The 14,681-nt window shown below is 36.0% G+C and overlaps 1 protein-coding gene across 2 annotated transcripts in view; it reads right to left on the bottom strand.

Moving 5' to 3' along the window:
- The window catches only part of NMI (N-myc and STAT interactor), a 112,883-nt gene that overhangs the window by 97,563 nt on the left and 639 nt on the right, over positions 1 to 14,681 (bottom strand). For both annotated transcript variants that reach the window (XM_024752728.1, XM_024752725.1), the window contains exon 2: positions 7,044 to 7,127. The gene's annotated coding sequence lies outside the window, so the exon portion shown is untranslated. The remainder of the gene's footprint in view (positions 1 to 7,043; positions 7,128 to 14,681) is intronic.

Here is a 14,681-nt window from a genome sequence, read left to right as displayed (position 1 = left end):
TATACTGTCTTTGGGTGTAGTGATGAGAAACAATTACTGCTACAGCCCAAAAATAGTTATATCCCTCTCTTGCAGCAAAAGAATATTTTTCTTCATTTATATATTATAGATAATATAGTAATATAATTTTATATAATATACTATCTTAAATATTAACTGATATATAGTTATTACTTTAATATAATTATTGATATATAAAATATATTTTATAATACATAATATAAATTATTATAGTTTTATTATGTAACATACCTTCAATTATTTTTCAACCTGGCTGTATTAGCCAAGCTTAGGAGAGCTCAATTACAGAATTAGAAAAGTGATCGTTTTTATTTTTAATTTTTTTCTTTTGCAGCATTAAAAAAAATATTTATTTATTTATTTATTTTATTTTATTCTTTTCCAGCTTTATTGAGGAGAGGTGGTGACTGTTTTTGGTAAAGCTTACATATAAGCACATCATTATTATTGGTTAGGGTAACATAATAGACTGAGTCAAAAGTGTACAACTTTAAATCACTAAAGAATAAAAAGCATAATTATATAAAAGTACTTTTCTTAAGTGTGTTACATAGAAGAATATTGTTCCAGCAGTTTTGGGAATTATTATTATTTTTTTTTTTAGCCATGCGGCTCACAGGATCTCAGTTCCCCAACCAGGGACTGAACCTGGGCCACGGCGGTGAAAGCCCGAAATCCTAACTACTAGGCCACCAGGGAACTCCCCCAATGGTCTTGTGAAAACACATTTCACAGTGTGTAGTTACCAGCTTATTCTTAATATCTTGAATCAGCAGTCCACTTTCAGGAACCATCAATTTCTGGAGGGTCTCTGGAGAATGTCAGTTTAGGATCTCCAATAGATGTAACTTTTCAGTTGTGTCAAGGTCCTTTATATTTTTCTAGAGGATTGTCAGTGATACAGACAATAAGGTTTTAGAGTAAGTAAAATCCTGTGTTACTAAAAATCATGAATAACTTCTAATTAAATGTATCCCCATACTGCTGGATAAACAAGACAAAATGTTCTACACAGGAAATACAAGATCTAATGGTAAATATTTTAACCATGGTGAATGCTGTGGCTTTTCAACAAGCAAATGTTTTAACCTACCCAGGTAACAAATGTACTATTAATAGTATACATTCATAAATGATAGAGGGAAGCAATTGCTACAATTCATTCAGTGATCTCAAAGGATCTTTTAAGGCATGATCTTAGTCTTTGCCTTATTTTTACAATTTTTCCAGGTTAATTGGTTTTCAGATAGGGCATGAACTGGCTAAATCCTCTGTTCCTGGGAGTGTTCTCATAATGGTGTTGTGGTCAATTTATCCTGACTGTGGTGTGGATGGGTTGTTTGATGGAAGATTTCCACAAGTGTTCATTTGGGGTGTTACTGGGTGCTTATCAGGTGGCCATTGTGGATTTGCCAGATTTTATCCTCATAGATCTTATAACTTAATCATTCCCAGTGTTTATCTTCAGAATTCGGGTATCCAGATTTTGCCCATCTATGATGAAATCTTTGAACTTCTACATCAATTTATTGTTACTATTTTTGTTTTTGATGTTTTAATGATGTCCCTGTATAATGATTTTAATCAGAGAAATCTGTTTAGCATGACAATCTGTTCATGTATTTCTGTATACGCAGAATATTTCCATAATGATTATAGTATAGTATACTAACTTCTGTAATATCTCTTCTACTATGAGTGTCTGGCTTTATGACAATTGTTTTAATGTGAAGACACCAGGTAATTGATGTGTTTGTTATTCAATTTTAGGATACCTTAGAAATCTTTGCATTTGTATATCCTTTTAAAGAAATGAATTATTCTAAAAGCTACTAATCTTAGTGTAATATATATATATATATATATATACACATTTATACTAACAATTTAATACACCCTAGAAAGAACCATGGTTCAGATATGTGAACAATTTGGCTTTTGGTAAGAAATTTTATAAGAGAAACAGGACAGTTTTTTGTATATTAGCCTCATGTTTTTTCATATTTTTAACATAAAACCCTTCAACAAATAATATTGAGTAAGAATTTGATACTATAGTGTCAAAAATTCTGTTCTGATCATGGTTGTCTTCTTGAATTACAGGAACACAAGTACGGGATTCTCCTTCACAGGGTTATGGAGTTGCTGGATTAAGAGTGCTACACCAGTATTTGGTTACATGAGAAGGAGAAAATGATAATTCATAATTAGTTAATCAATAAGTAAAAAACGAGTGGTTTCTGCTAGCAATAGTGATTGAGTACATGTGCCACCATTAGACTGAAAGGCCTAGTAGAAGATCTGAAGCTATTTTGACTTATTAGTTGAGGCCTGTAATTACTCAGTGGCACAGAGATTTATTTATTTTGCTTCTTTAAGAGATAGGTTTTATAGGCAATGGTGTTTTAGTGAGTTAAAATCCATAGAGCATGGCCTAACATTTTCATGTTTGTACAAAATAAATAAATAAATAATGCAATTAAGGAAAAAAAAATCAATCTGTAATCTTATGGACTCTGCTCCAAGTTAATCTGCCTATATCGGTGGAATCTTTCATCCATAAGAATTCTGGTACCATAGCTATATTTTTGGTACTTTCTAGAACCGCAAACATTCCCATATCTAGATGAACTATAATCCAATCAAGTATAAGAGCTGCAGTATATTTTTGTCTAAAAGTAGATCTTACTTACTACATTTATAGATGTTCGGGTTAGAGATCCCCAAGACCACCCCAGGTAAAATGATTCACTAGGACTGAGAGGACTCAGCATATAGTTGTATTCACGGCTAAGGGATATAGACAATCTAGAACAAAATCAGCAAAGGGAAAAGGCACTTAGACGTAGTCTGTGGGAAACCAGATGTAAGCTTTCAAGGGTCCTCTCCCAATGGAGTCATACAGGACATGCTTAATTTCCCTAGTGATGAGCTGTGCCAACACGTATGAAATGTTGTGTGAAATGTTGCTAACCACAGAAGCTTGAGACTCAGTACCCTGGGTTTCTATTGGGGGCTAATCACATAGGCCCCACTGTCTGGCATGTACCCAAATTCCAGACACCCAGAAGGAAAAGCAAGGTTCAGCAGAAACCATATTGTTTGTACAAATAGTTTAGTGAGTCACTCTCATCAGTTGATGTTGGGAACCCTCTTGAAATTTAAGTTCCTGGATGCCAGTCAACACTCAACCTTGCAAACAGGCTTTTCCAAGGAGAGCAGTTCAGGCTTGCTCTGTTGATTATTTTCTTCACAATGTTGTATCACAGAGAATAAAGAATATCCCTCTGATAATGATCTCAAAATATCAGTTATAGTTGAGACACTGAATTGAAACTGAACTGAACTGAAATAAAGTTGATTTCTTCTCAAGTCCTCCACAATTTACTATATACATTCAAATTTTTCTTATCTTCTTTTAAAAAAACCAACATGGCACTATCATTTTTACTTTAATACAAAATTATTTGTTTTCTTTTTTCATGAGAAGTCAATTTGCCTTTCTTCTTGCTTTTTAGACAATCTTACTCTGATATAGAGGTGGAACTAATGATAAAGTGATAACTATATAAAATATAGGGAAATAGAAAAAGGATTGGTAATTGTTGGGTGCTCTTGTTTACGTTGGAGCCATATCACTGGATAGATTTTTGAATAGCTGTCCTGTTTCTTAGCTGGCATGGTGCATAGTTTATTTAATGGTCCTTCTATTCACTATATTTACACGTATCCTTACCTGTAGGCTCTCACATCATAGAGAACAGAGACACTTTGGGGTATTCCATCTATAGAGCCGTACAATATACGATTTCTAGCCTATTTACTTTTTAAAGCTATCTGGAAACGTTGAGCCATATATTAGATATTTTCTAAACTAGCAATTTTACATTTTAATTAATTTATTTTTTATTAAGTCTACAAAAAAGAGAAGGGAAGGCTTCTTTAATTCCAGATACTGAATGTAACCCAGAATACTTTTTGAAAGTTTCCTGAAGTCTGTTTAAGTTACAACATTGAAGCTTTGTCCAGACTACCCTTAAAATAGAGGCTTCTATTAATTGCTTTATATTTTTTCTTTTTATATTTAAAAAATTTGTCCCCTGCATCGGCAGGCGGACTCTCAACCACTGCGCCACCAGGGAAGCCCCCACAGCTGAGTTTTTAAAAAGCTCCGCTTTCATGCCTTGATGATTTTAGACATTTTTCCCTTCGGAAGGGCTTATAAGTAACTAAATTAGTTGGTACAGATCTGTAGCCCATGATAATAAGTATCTTTAAAAGTTCCAGATTCTATAGCAAAAATTTGCCTGTATTTCTGGAGATTAGGAAATTCTTTAATTACAGGCATACCTCATTTTACTGTACTTCACTTTACTGAGCTTTGCAGATACTGCATTTTTTACAAATTGAAGGTTTGTGGCAATCCTGCAGTGAGCAAGTCTATTGGCACCATTCTTTCAACAGCATTGATTGTTAATTAAGGATGTGCATTTTTAAAAGATATAATGCTATTGCACACTTAATAGACTGCAGTATAGTGTAATTATAACCTTAAATGGACTGGGAAGCCAAAAAATTCATGTGACTTGCTTTATTGCAATATTCACTCTACTGTGGTGTCTGGAACCAAACCTGCGATATCTCCAAGGCATGCCTGCATGGCCCTTAATTTAGCTCTAGACCAGGATTTTTTTAATTGAGATGTAACTGATACATTAGGATTTTAATTTAACTTCAAATATGTATCAACTGATAAATGCATAAGCAAAATGTGGTATATCCATCCAATGGAATATTATTTGGCCATAAAAGGGAATGAAGTATAACACATGCTACATAATATGGATGAACCTAGAAAACAAAATGCTAAGTGCCAGAAGCCTGTCACAAAAGGTCATGTATTATGTGATTCCATTTAAATAAAATGTCCAGAATAGACAAGTCTATGGAGACAGAAATTATATTAGTGGTTGTTTGGGAGTGAGAGGGGAGTGTTTGGAGGAGAGTGGGGTGATAGTTAAAAAGTATAGAGTTTTTTGGGGGGTGATGAAATGTTCTAAAATAGATTTTGGTGATGGTTGCACAAATTTGTGAATATACTAAAACCACTGAATTGTACCTTTCAAATGGGTAAATTGTAAGGAATGTAAATTATCTCAATAAAGCTGTTAGAAAAAAAAGGGAGAAATGAAAGGCACGACATCTGTTTCACAAAATAGAATAAATATGAAAAGTTGTTCAAATTCATTTTCAGAAAAATGCAGGGGCTTCCCTGGTGGTGCAGTGGTTAAGAATCCGCCTGCCAAGGCAGGGGATATGGGTTTGACCCCTGGTCTAGGAAGGTCCTACATGCCATGGAGCAACTAAGCCTGTGCACACAACTACTGAGCCTGCACTCTAGAGCCCGTGAGCCACAACTACTGAGCCCATGTGCCACAACTACTGAAGCCCGCACGCCTAGAGCCCATGCTCCGCAACAAGAGAAGCCACCACAACGAGAAGCCCGCGCACTGCAAAGAATAGTAGCCCCCGCTCACCACAACTAGAGAAAGCCTGTGCGCAGCAACGAAGACCCAACGCAGCCAAAAATAAATAAATAAATTTATTTTTTAAAAAAAGAAAGAAAAATGCAGATCAAGACCACCGCAAGTTACTCTTTTATGCCAATGTTCAAAACTATCAAATGCTGGAAAAAATGTTGAGCTCTCCTATAAGATTGCTTGTAGGATTGTAAATTAGGAATAGTACTTTGGAAAACAAGTTGTCATAGCCTTATAAAGTGAAATGTTCTCATTTCCTGTGACCCAGGAATTCCACTAAGTATATACCAACAGAAAGAACTTTCTAATGAGATTAGTAGTGATATTAACAAAGGTGATATTTGGTAACGTATAACGAAATGTGCCAACATTTGGAAGATGCACATTATTCAATGACAATATTTTTCAAATGACCAATGCATACCTATACAAAATCATGCATGGGTAAAAGATCCATTCAACATTCAAGATACACCAAAGTATTTTAATGTAACAGAGTATAAAAAGTTCACTGGTATGATTTCTTCTCGCAATTTCTTCATCGCAATTAATTAATCTTTGAGAAACTACTGCTTGTCAAGCTTTGCTGTTACATAAAAGGAGAATATCCACAATTATCTGAAAAGGCTATTAAAATACTGCTTCTTCCAACTACATAGCTATGCCAGGCTGGATTTTCTTCCTACTCTTCAACAAAACAACACAGCACAATAAAGTAAAGGTAGAAGCCTTTCGTAGAACTTAGCAGTCTTCTATTAAACCAGACAAAAAAGTAAAACATAATGCCATGCTTCTAATTTTTTTCATAAAATCTTGTAATTAAAATATAATATTTATGTTAACATATAGTGGGCTCATTATTGTTTTTAAATGAATTCTAAAAGTAAATATTTAAAAATTTCCTAAAAACAAAACAAAACCAAAGTAAGCAGCAGGAGAATATGCAGGTTAATGGCAAACATTTTCAAATGGTAGACCTCCAAAGCAAAAGGTCTATTAACCTGGGCTTCCCTGGTGGCACAGTGGTTGGGAGTTTGCCTGCCGATGCAGGGGACACGGGTTTGTGCCCCAGTCTGGGAGGATCCCACATGCCGCGGAGCGGCTGGGCCCGTGAGCCATGGCCGCTGAGCCTATGCGTCCGGCGCCTGTGCTCCGCCATGGGAGAGGCCACAACAGTGAGAGGCCCGCGTACGGCAAAAAAAAAAAAAAAAAAAATGGTCTATTAACCTTATTAAACTTCTCAGTGTAACTACCAAATGGCTCTATTCCAAACCAAAAGGTCTAATTACTTAGAACAAAGACCTAAGCGTAATGATCTTATGAAAAAAAAACTACTGGGTTATACATCCCAGGCTAAAAGAATACACACAGTAATGAGAATTCAATGAAAGTAGAGCTCAGGTGGTTGAGACTGACTCACCTGGCAGCTGACCTCATGGCAAAGTTTGGACCAGTAAGTGTACCTGTTGGCCCAGAGCTTACCTGGAATACTGCCAAACGAGTTTTTAAAACAATCTTGGTGGAAATTCCAGAATTACCAAAGGATAATGAGACTGCCATTGATATCTGAAATAAAAAGACAAAGCTGAAATTTACTGCTTACTATAGTAATCTAGAGCTATGCTGGTCAGGTAGAGTCTGAGCAAAGCCAACTACTGGACTCAGGGTTTTTGGGAGGCATGGAGCTCAGGATGGGTGGGCTTTGAGAGGCATAAAAGGGTTGGCGTGATCCTTCAAAGCTTGGTTACTTGAGTGACTATTGTTGACTGGTTGGTACTCAAAGGCATCTTTTCTGGAGTGAATTCATGCCTGATCAGCTGACTGTAATACACAAGAGGCTAATGATGATCAGTTGGCTTACAAAAGCAGGTTCACGGAGATGAGTTGTGCCTATCAACTGAATGTGTTCTGACTGTGACTTTGTTCTATGGCTACAGAAAAATCGATCTTTCCCTAAATTTGTGAGAATTTCTCATTCTGATTTTCTTACATAACTACAATACAATTATCAAACGTATTTGTTGTAACATATCTTTGTTCAAATTTCACTACTCCTTTAAAGCAAAAAAAATTTTTAATTGAAGTATAGTTGATTTACAATATAATATTAGTTTCAGGTGTACAGCATAGTGATTCAATATTTTTGTAGATTATTCTCCATTTAAAGTTATTACAAAATAATGGTTATATTTCACTGTGCTGTACATCTTTGCTGCTTATTTCTTTTATACATAGTAGTTTGTATCTCCTAATCCCATACCCCTATCTTGCCCCTACCCTTTTCCCTCTCCCTACTAGTAACCACTTTAAGCACTTTGTTCTCTATATCTGTGGGTCTGTTTCTGTTTTGTTATATATATTTGTGTTATTTTTTAGATTCCTCATATAATTGATAACATAGAGTATTGTCTTTCTGTCTGACATTTCACTAAGCATAATACCCTCTAGGTTCATCCATGTTATTGCAAATGGCACAATTTCATTTTTAATGACTAATATTGCATTGTGTATATATATTACATCTTATATACTACATCTTCTTTATCCATTCATCTGTTGATGGACACTTGGGTTACTTCCATATCTTGGCTATTGTAAATAATACTGCTATGAATGTTGGAGTGCATGTATCTTTTTGAGTTAGTATTTTTGGTTTATTTTGGATACACACCCAGAAGTGGAATTGCTGGATCACGTGGTAGTTCTATTTTTAGTTTTTTTGAGAAACCTCCATACTGTTTTCCATAGTGTCTACACCAAATTACATTTTCACCAACAGCATACAAGGGTACCCTTTTCCCCACTTCCTCGCCAACCTCTATAGACTTTTTGATGGTAGCCATTCTGATGAGGGTGAGGTCATATCTCATTGTGGCTTTGATTTGCATTTCACTAATAATTATTCAATGCTGAAAATGTTTTCATGTGCCTGTTAGCCATCTGTATGTCTTCTTTAGAAAAATGTATTTTCAAGTCTTCTGCCCAAATTTTAATCAAGTTGTTTGTTTTTTGATATTGAGTTGTATGAGTTAAAGCAAAATTTATTGTTTCCAAAATGTACTGATCCATGATCATGCATGCATTTAGTTGTCATAGCTCTTGTATCTTCTTTATTCTGAAACGATTCCTCTGCTTTCCTTTGTTCCTCATGACCTTGTCATTTGAAGAATACAGGCCAGTTTGTTGTTTGACTTTTTTTTTTAATTAATTAATTTATTTTTGGCTGCATTGGGTCTTCCTTGCTGCACATGGGCTTTCTGTAGTTGCAGCGAGCGGGGGCTACTCTTCATTGTGGTGCGCAGGCTTCTCATTGCAGTGGCTCCTCTTGTGACAGAGCACGGGCTCTAGGCGTGCAGGCTTCAGTAGTTGTGGCGCACGGCCTTAGTTGCTCCACGGCATATGGGATCTTCCCAGACAAGGGCTCGAACCCGTGTCCCCTGCAATGGCAGGCCGATTCTTAACCACTGCACCACCAGGGAAGTCCCTGACTTTTGTTTTTATTGGACATGCTTCAATATGGATTTTTCTGATTCTTTCCTCATGGAGAGATTCAGGTTATGAATTTTTGGTAGGCACACCGTAGAAGTGATGTTGCTTCCCCAGTGAATTACCTCAGGGAATCTCAGTGATACTAGTTTGTGCAAGTTTTGGTGATTTTCATAGGTGTCTCCACTGTAAAGCTGCCATTTATCTCTTCTTATTTGCTTATGAGGAGATACTTTGAGACTGTGCTCCCCATGAGACTTTTGCTCAATGGATTTAACACTTACTGATGATTATTGCCTGAATCAATTATTACAATCATGGTTGCAAAATGGCAGTTTCCTAACTCTGTCATTCCTTCTCCTCCCTTTATTTATTTATATTTTAAGTATCAGTATGGGCTCATGGATTCTTTTTTTATACAATGGTTTATAATCCACTGTTCCAGATTCAGCCAGTGGGAGCCCTTCAAGCTGGCTCCTGAGTCCTTTAAACATGTTCCCAACATTTTTTTTTTTTTTTTTCCCCAACATTTTTAAGCACTTGTTTACTTTCTGGCACGAAAAAGATATTCCAGGCTCTTCTTATACTTTCTCAACCCCAGCCCTGGTGTTAGTCATTTCTCTAAGGATGTCTGATTCCTTTTAGTGAAACATTTTTTTCCATTAAAATATTTTGGATTTCACTACATATTAGTAAGTATATAGTTAGCTGACTAGTATTATACAATATAGATGTACCATAATCTATTTAACATGTCCTCATTGGTTGTTTCTAATCTCTTTTTTTTTTAAATCAAACAATTCTGCAATGAAATGTCTCCAAACTTTATTTTGTTTATGAATGAGCATATTTGTAGGATAATCGCTTAGAAGTGGAATTTTTGCATCAAAAACTCTGGAAATTTGTAATTTTGATAAATACTGCAAATTGTCCTTCCAAGAGATTGTACCAATTTACATTTCTACCAGTATCATATGAGGGTTGACAACGAAGCTTACAAATTTAGGTCAAAATTCTGTTTTATCCATAGTACACTTCGAGGATTTAAAATTTTCAGTTATATTAGCTTACTAGAATAGGCAGTTTAAGAAAAATTTCCTTAATCCAGTGATCAAGAAAAGTAGAGCATTTACTCATGCCCATGAGTAGCCCTGGTGATGAATTTGAACTGGATTAATTTTCTAAATTTGTGATTATGTTCTTTCTCCAAAAAGGCCTAAAGCATAACAATCAGTCACTATCCCTTTTGGCTCCTCAAGGCTGTCAGTTTCAATTATCTTTGTAGCTTTGAGCTTCTAAAGACTTGTTTTCTCTCCATGAATCTGCTTTGAAATATAGGCAAACAATTTCTGCCATACATGGGTGGGTTTTTTCAAAAATAGATTTTTGTATTCCAATTACAAATAATAGTTAAGAGCTGTCCTACAAAAGTTAAAGAAAACTTGTGCCTTGAACACAGTAGGAATCTCAGACTTTGGTATTGAAAAGAATCATTCAGGTGCATATTAAAAATGCAGATTATTGGATTTGTCTAAGAACTTCTGATTCAGTAGGTCTGAGAGGTATAGACCAGATATTTGCATATAGAGAAGATTTCCAGTGATTCTGATGCAATGATCTTGGAACCACACTTTGAGAAATATAACATTAAATTATTGCTGATGGACTGTAGTCTCATACTTTTAATGTGGACTAGGAAACCCATTTCAGTGAAAAAGTGGTGGTTTTTTTTGGAGGGGATGGGGAGTATTCATGGTTTTATAACATGTTGTTTTACTTAAACCTGAGAAACCAATGTTTCTATGGCTAACATTTTCTGAATATTTATAGTATGTACACACTCATTGTTTAAGCAGTTTCCATGAATTGATATTAACTTACATATACCTCACGAGCCCATGAGGCAAGTACAATTACTCTCATTTTGCAGCAAAGGAAACTGAGGCACAGAGGTTGAGTGGCTTGCCAGTCACACAGCTAAGAAGTTGTAGGGTCAGGATTCAAACCTTAGCAATCAGCCTCTGTTATACTATGTTGCCTCTCTCTCTTTTCATTTTAACTTGAAGGGGCTCAATTTTCTCATCGGAAAAGGAGTTGGCTTGGTCCTAAATGGTAGGAACTCTGCACAGCTCACTGGAAAGCGTGTAACTATATGTACAGATAAAGCCTTTGGTCTGTTAAAGGATTAAAAGCACCTCTTAGTTAATACAATTGTATAATTTTGTGGAGTAGGTCTGAATGCAAAGGTAGTAGATTTCGTGAGGGTCCTGGGGTATGTTATTAGCTATATATTTTTATTGTATCTGAACTAATGATGGGATGAAATAATCCTTAAAAAAATTTTCTTTTACCATCTATTAACTGCTGAAAAGTCCATCATGGGATCTTTTAGCAACACAGGACTAAAAAGCCAGAACAATCTCAAAGACCGCCTTTCTTTAAACGAATCCAGTGAAATAGTTATCATGTTGGGTAATGTTTCAAATGTCTCTCAGAACCCTCATACTCCACAATTTTTAAGTGACAAACTTTAAACTAGCTCATGTATTTCAGAAAAAAGAAAAAGAAACCATGTGATTTTTCAATTAATGTATTCATGTAATAAACACCAATTAAACACCTACTATGTGCCAGGATTTGTGCTAGGCACCAGGTAATAATATTGATCATTTACTGGACTTTGATGTTGGTGTCTTTCTTCTCATCTTACTGATGAAGACATGGCAAAGTTAAGCGTTTTGGGCGCAGATCTTAAGTTGCACAGTGGCAAAGCAGTATTTCAATCCTCACCAATTTGACTCCAAAACTAGGTGCATTGCATTAACTTTAGTAATTTGGATTACAGATGGATACTTTATTTTACTAAATGATTATAGTAAATAGTGAGTTTTCATAGGACTCTTTATATTGAATTTTTCTTATAATGTTCAAGAATAAATCTACCAATGAAAACCATACCCCACAGGGCAGAGCTCATTAAATGTTGATGAATGAATGCAGCTTAAATAGATTAGTTTTGGGTTACACATGACTAGAGTAAAGTTCCCTAGTTTACTCTTTAAGCTTCACATTGCTTATTTGTAAATCCAGGGAAAGTACTTCATCTTAGAACCATTGTGAGGAATAAATGAGATCATCTATTAAAACATCTAGCACTCAGTAAAAACAGTTAAAAAAAAAAGCAATATTACAATCCTGAAGTTATATGTTTAGGCCATAAACTGGGATCCTAGTTGGACAGATCTAAGAATTATGAGGTAAGAATAATTATTAGGACCACTGGGGCAAGTAGGAGAAAGGAGTCATTGATAGATATGAGATTATATGCTTGATCTTTGTTGAAAAATGTGTGATTAAAGACAAGAATGGGGAAATTAGGCAGGAATATGGGACTGAGGTTGCAAAACTTTTCATCCTGAGGGAGATGTTCCGAGGAGAAACAAAGATATAGGATTGGGAGAGGCAAAGCAGACAGATATTAGTTGAGTGAATATATGAAAGGATGGATGAATTAATGCATGGACAAATCAACAAATTAACTCAGAATATTCATTGAGTGTCAGGTAGTACAAATTTATTGCTCAGTGGGAGCAGGTCCATGGTGCTGGCTTCAGAATTCCTATAAAAGAGAAGCTTGGGAGTAGCAATCTGGTTGGAAGGGTGTCTGGAGAAGGGTCTAGGTGGTGAATGAGATTTGTCTAGACTGTATAATCTCTTAGTACCTTAGATCAGAAAATACTAAAGAACAGGGAAGGGGCCCTGATTGAGATAATGGCTGGAACTAATTTCCCTCAGGCTAACCCTCAACTCTGCCACTGCAAATGCACAAAACCAAATCAATGGGCTACTCACTTTAACAGGTCTATGTACAAAGCGCTATGTCAGCATGGAGGCAAAAACATTTAAATCTCCATTGGGACAGAGTAGATGAGGGAAGGATTTCATTAAAAGGTGTGATTTTAGTTGACTCATTTATCACACTTGAAAAATCGACTTAATATTCTAAACACAAGGAACAACATAGACCTTCAAAGACATAGAAAAGTTAAAGATCCTGGCAGACTGTTCAGAACCTGGCTTAAGTGGGGGTCAGGCTGGAGGTGAAGCAGTGGCCCAATAATAATAGGCTTGCATGTTATGCCAAGAGTTTTGAAATTCATCCTGATTGATGGGAACTGCTAAAGAATCTCAGGCATGGGAGTGACAATGATAAAATATTACATAACATTTTAGGAAGATCACTGTTCTACACATTTGAAAGAGGAGCAACATGACCACCCCAACCTCTTCTTTATAAATGAGAAATTCGAAAAAAAAAAGAATAGAACAAAGGCCCTATACACAAGGAATTTACATTCCAGTGGGGAGAGGCAGACAATAAAAAATAGATATACGATGTAATATCAGATTGTGATAAGTGCTAGAAAGAAGAGTAAAGACGGGTAAGGCACACAAGGATTGAGTGGAGGTACTTGTCTAAAGGCAAACAGTGTTCTTTCCACTTATCTCATAGCCACCATAAAAAATAATAGGGTTTCAAGATCCTCTCTCACTTTCCAACACAACAGCTCCACTATACTGAAATCTCAATGTTGCAAACTTCTCCATGTATTTCATTCATTGTCTAATAACCTCTTTACCTTCTTAAGTATTGTCTTGCCAAAGTCCAGAAAATGAGGAGCAAATTCCCCTCCGAAGGTTAAAGAACTTGTTATCAGGCTGAACTAAAAAGCTGTGTCTGCCATTACTTCTACAGTGTCTCTACACCTCACCCAGACACAGCTTTTCACCATTTCTTGAGTCTTTAATTTCCAGAGGTAGGCTCTGGAAAAACAAAAACAAAAACTTGCAGGTCTCCTTCCCTCTCTTCCTTCATCTTTTTATTTGATACATGTTCTGTGTTGAGTGCTTGGTTTTGCAGACATTTTGCTAGATGCAGATAACACAGAGGCGGGCAAACCACAGCCTGAATTCTGGAACTGTGTGGATAAGCAGTTGTACTGTGTGTGGATAAGTAGAGGCTCAAGCCAGGTGCCTGGAACCTGTGAGGCCAGAGTGGAAGGAACAGTTGCTATTGGGCCTTCAATGCCTGGTTTAAAGTTGATACAATTCTGTGTGCTGTGGAAATTGCTCAGAGGTCTATAAAAAGGTAAGAATTGACTTTCATTAAGGGTATACTGTATGTATTATTTTCTTCTGACAATTTCAAAGGACTTTTAAAGGCCATTTAGGAGGGGATTAATCAGCGTTCCTGTTCACTTTGTTGTCTTCACTCAGTCATGCACATTAGATACTGAAAAAAACATAACAGCATAATTTTGGTCCTAACACTTTCGTTATCGCTCGCTTGCTTTACTTGTCATTTGCCACGAACTTCATTAGCACCGCGTGTTAGGCCCACGGGCGGCAAGTGCATTTTGAGAGGTGCAAGGTTTTATCTGCCTAAAAGTCCAGTGCCCTCCAGTCTAATTGGACAAGATTCAACCTGTATCTTTCCGTATTAACCATAATCAGATTTTCATAGAGTAAATAGTTATCGCAATCATTGTTATGAATTAAGTCACAAGTATACAACTGATGGAAAACTTGTTCCCTATGAGTACTCAATTTCCAATTCGTTCAAAACACCAGAAA

The sequence above is a fragment of the Neophocaena asiaeorientalis genome, unplaced genomic scaffold, assembly GCF_003031525.2.
Source record: "Neophocaena asiaeorientalis asiaeorientalis breed wild unplaced genomic scaffold, Neophocaena_asiaeorientalis_V1.1 scaffold868, whole genome shotgun sequence".
Taxonomy (NCBI): domain Eukaryota; kingdom Metazoa; phylum Chordata; class Mammalia; order Artiodactyla; family Phocoenidae; genus Neophocaena; species Neophocaena asiaeorientalis.
The sequence above is the reverse complement of the archived record's forward strand: the minus strand, read 5'-3'. Positions and strand labels throughout refer to the sequence as shown.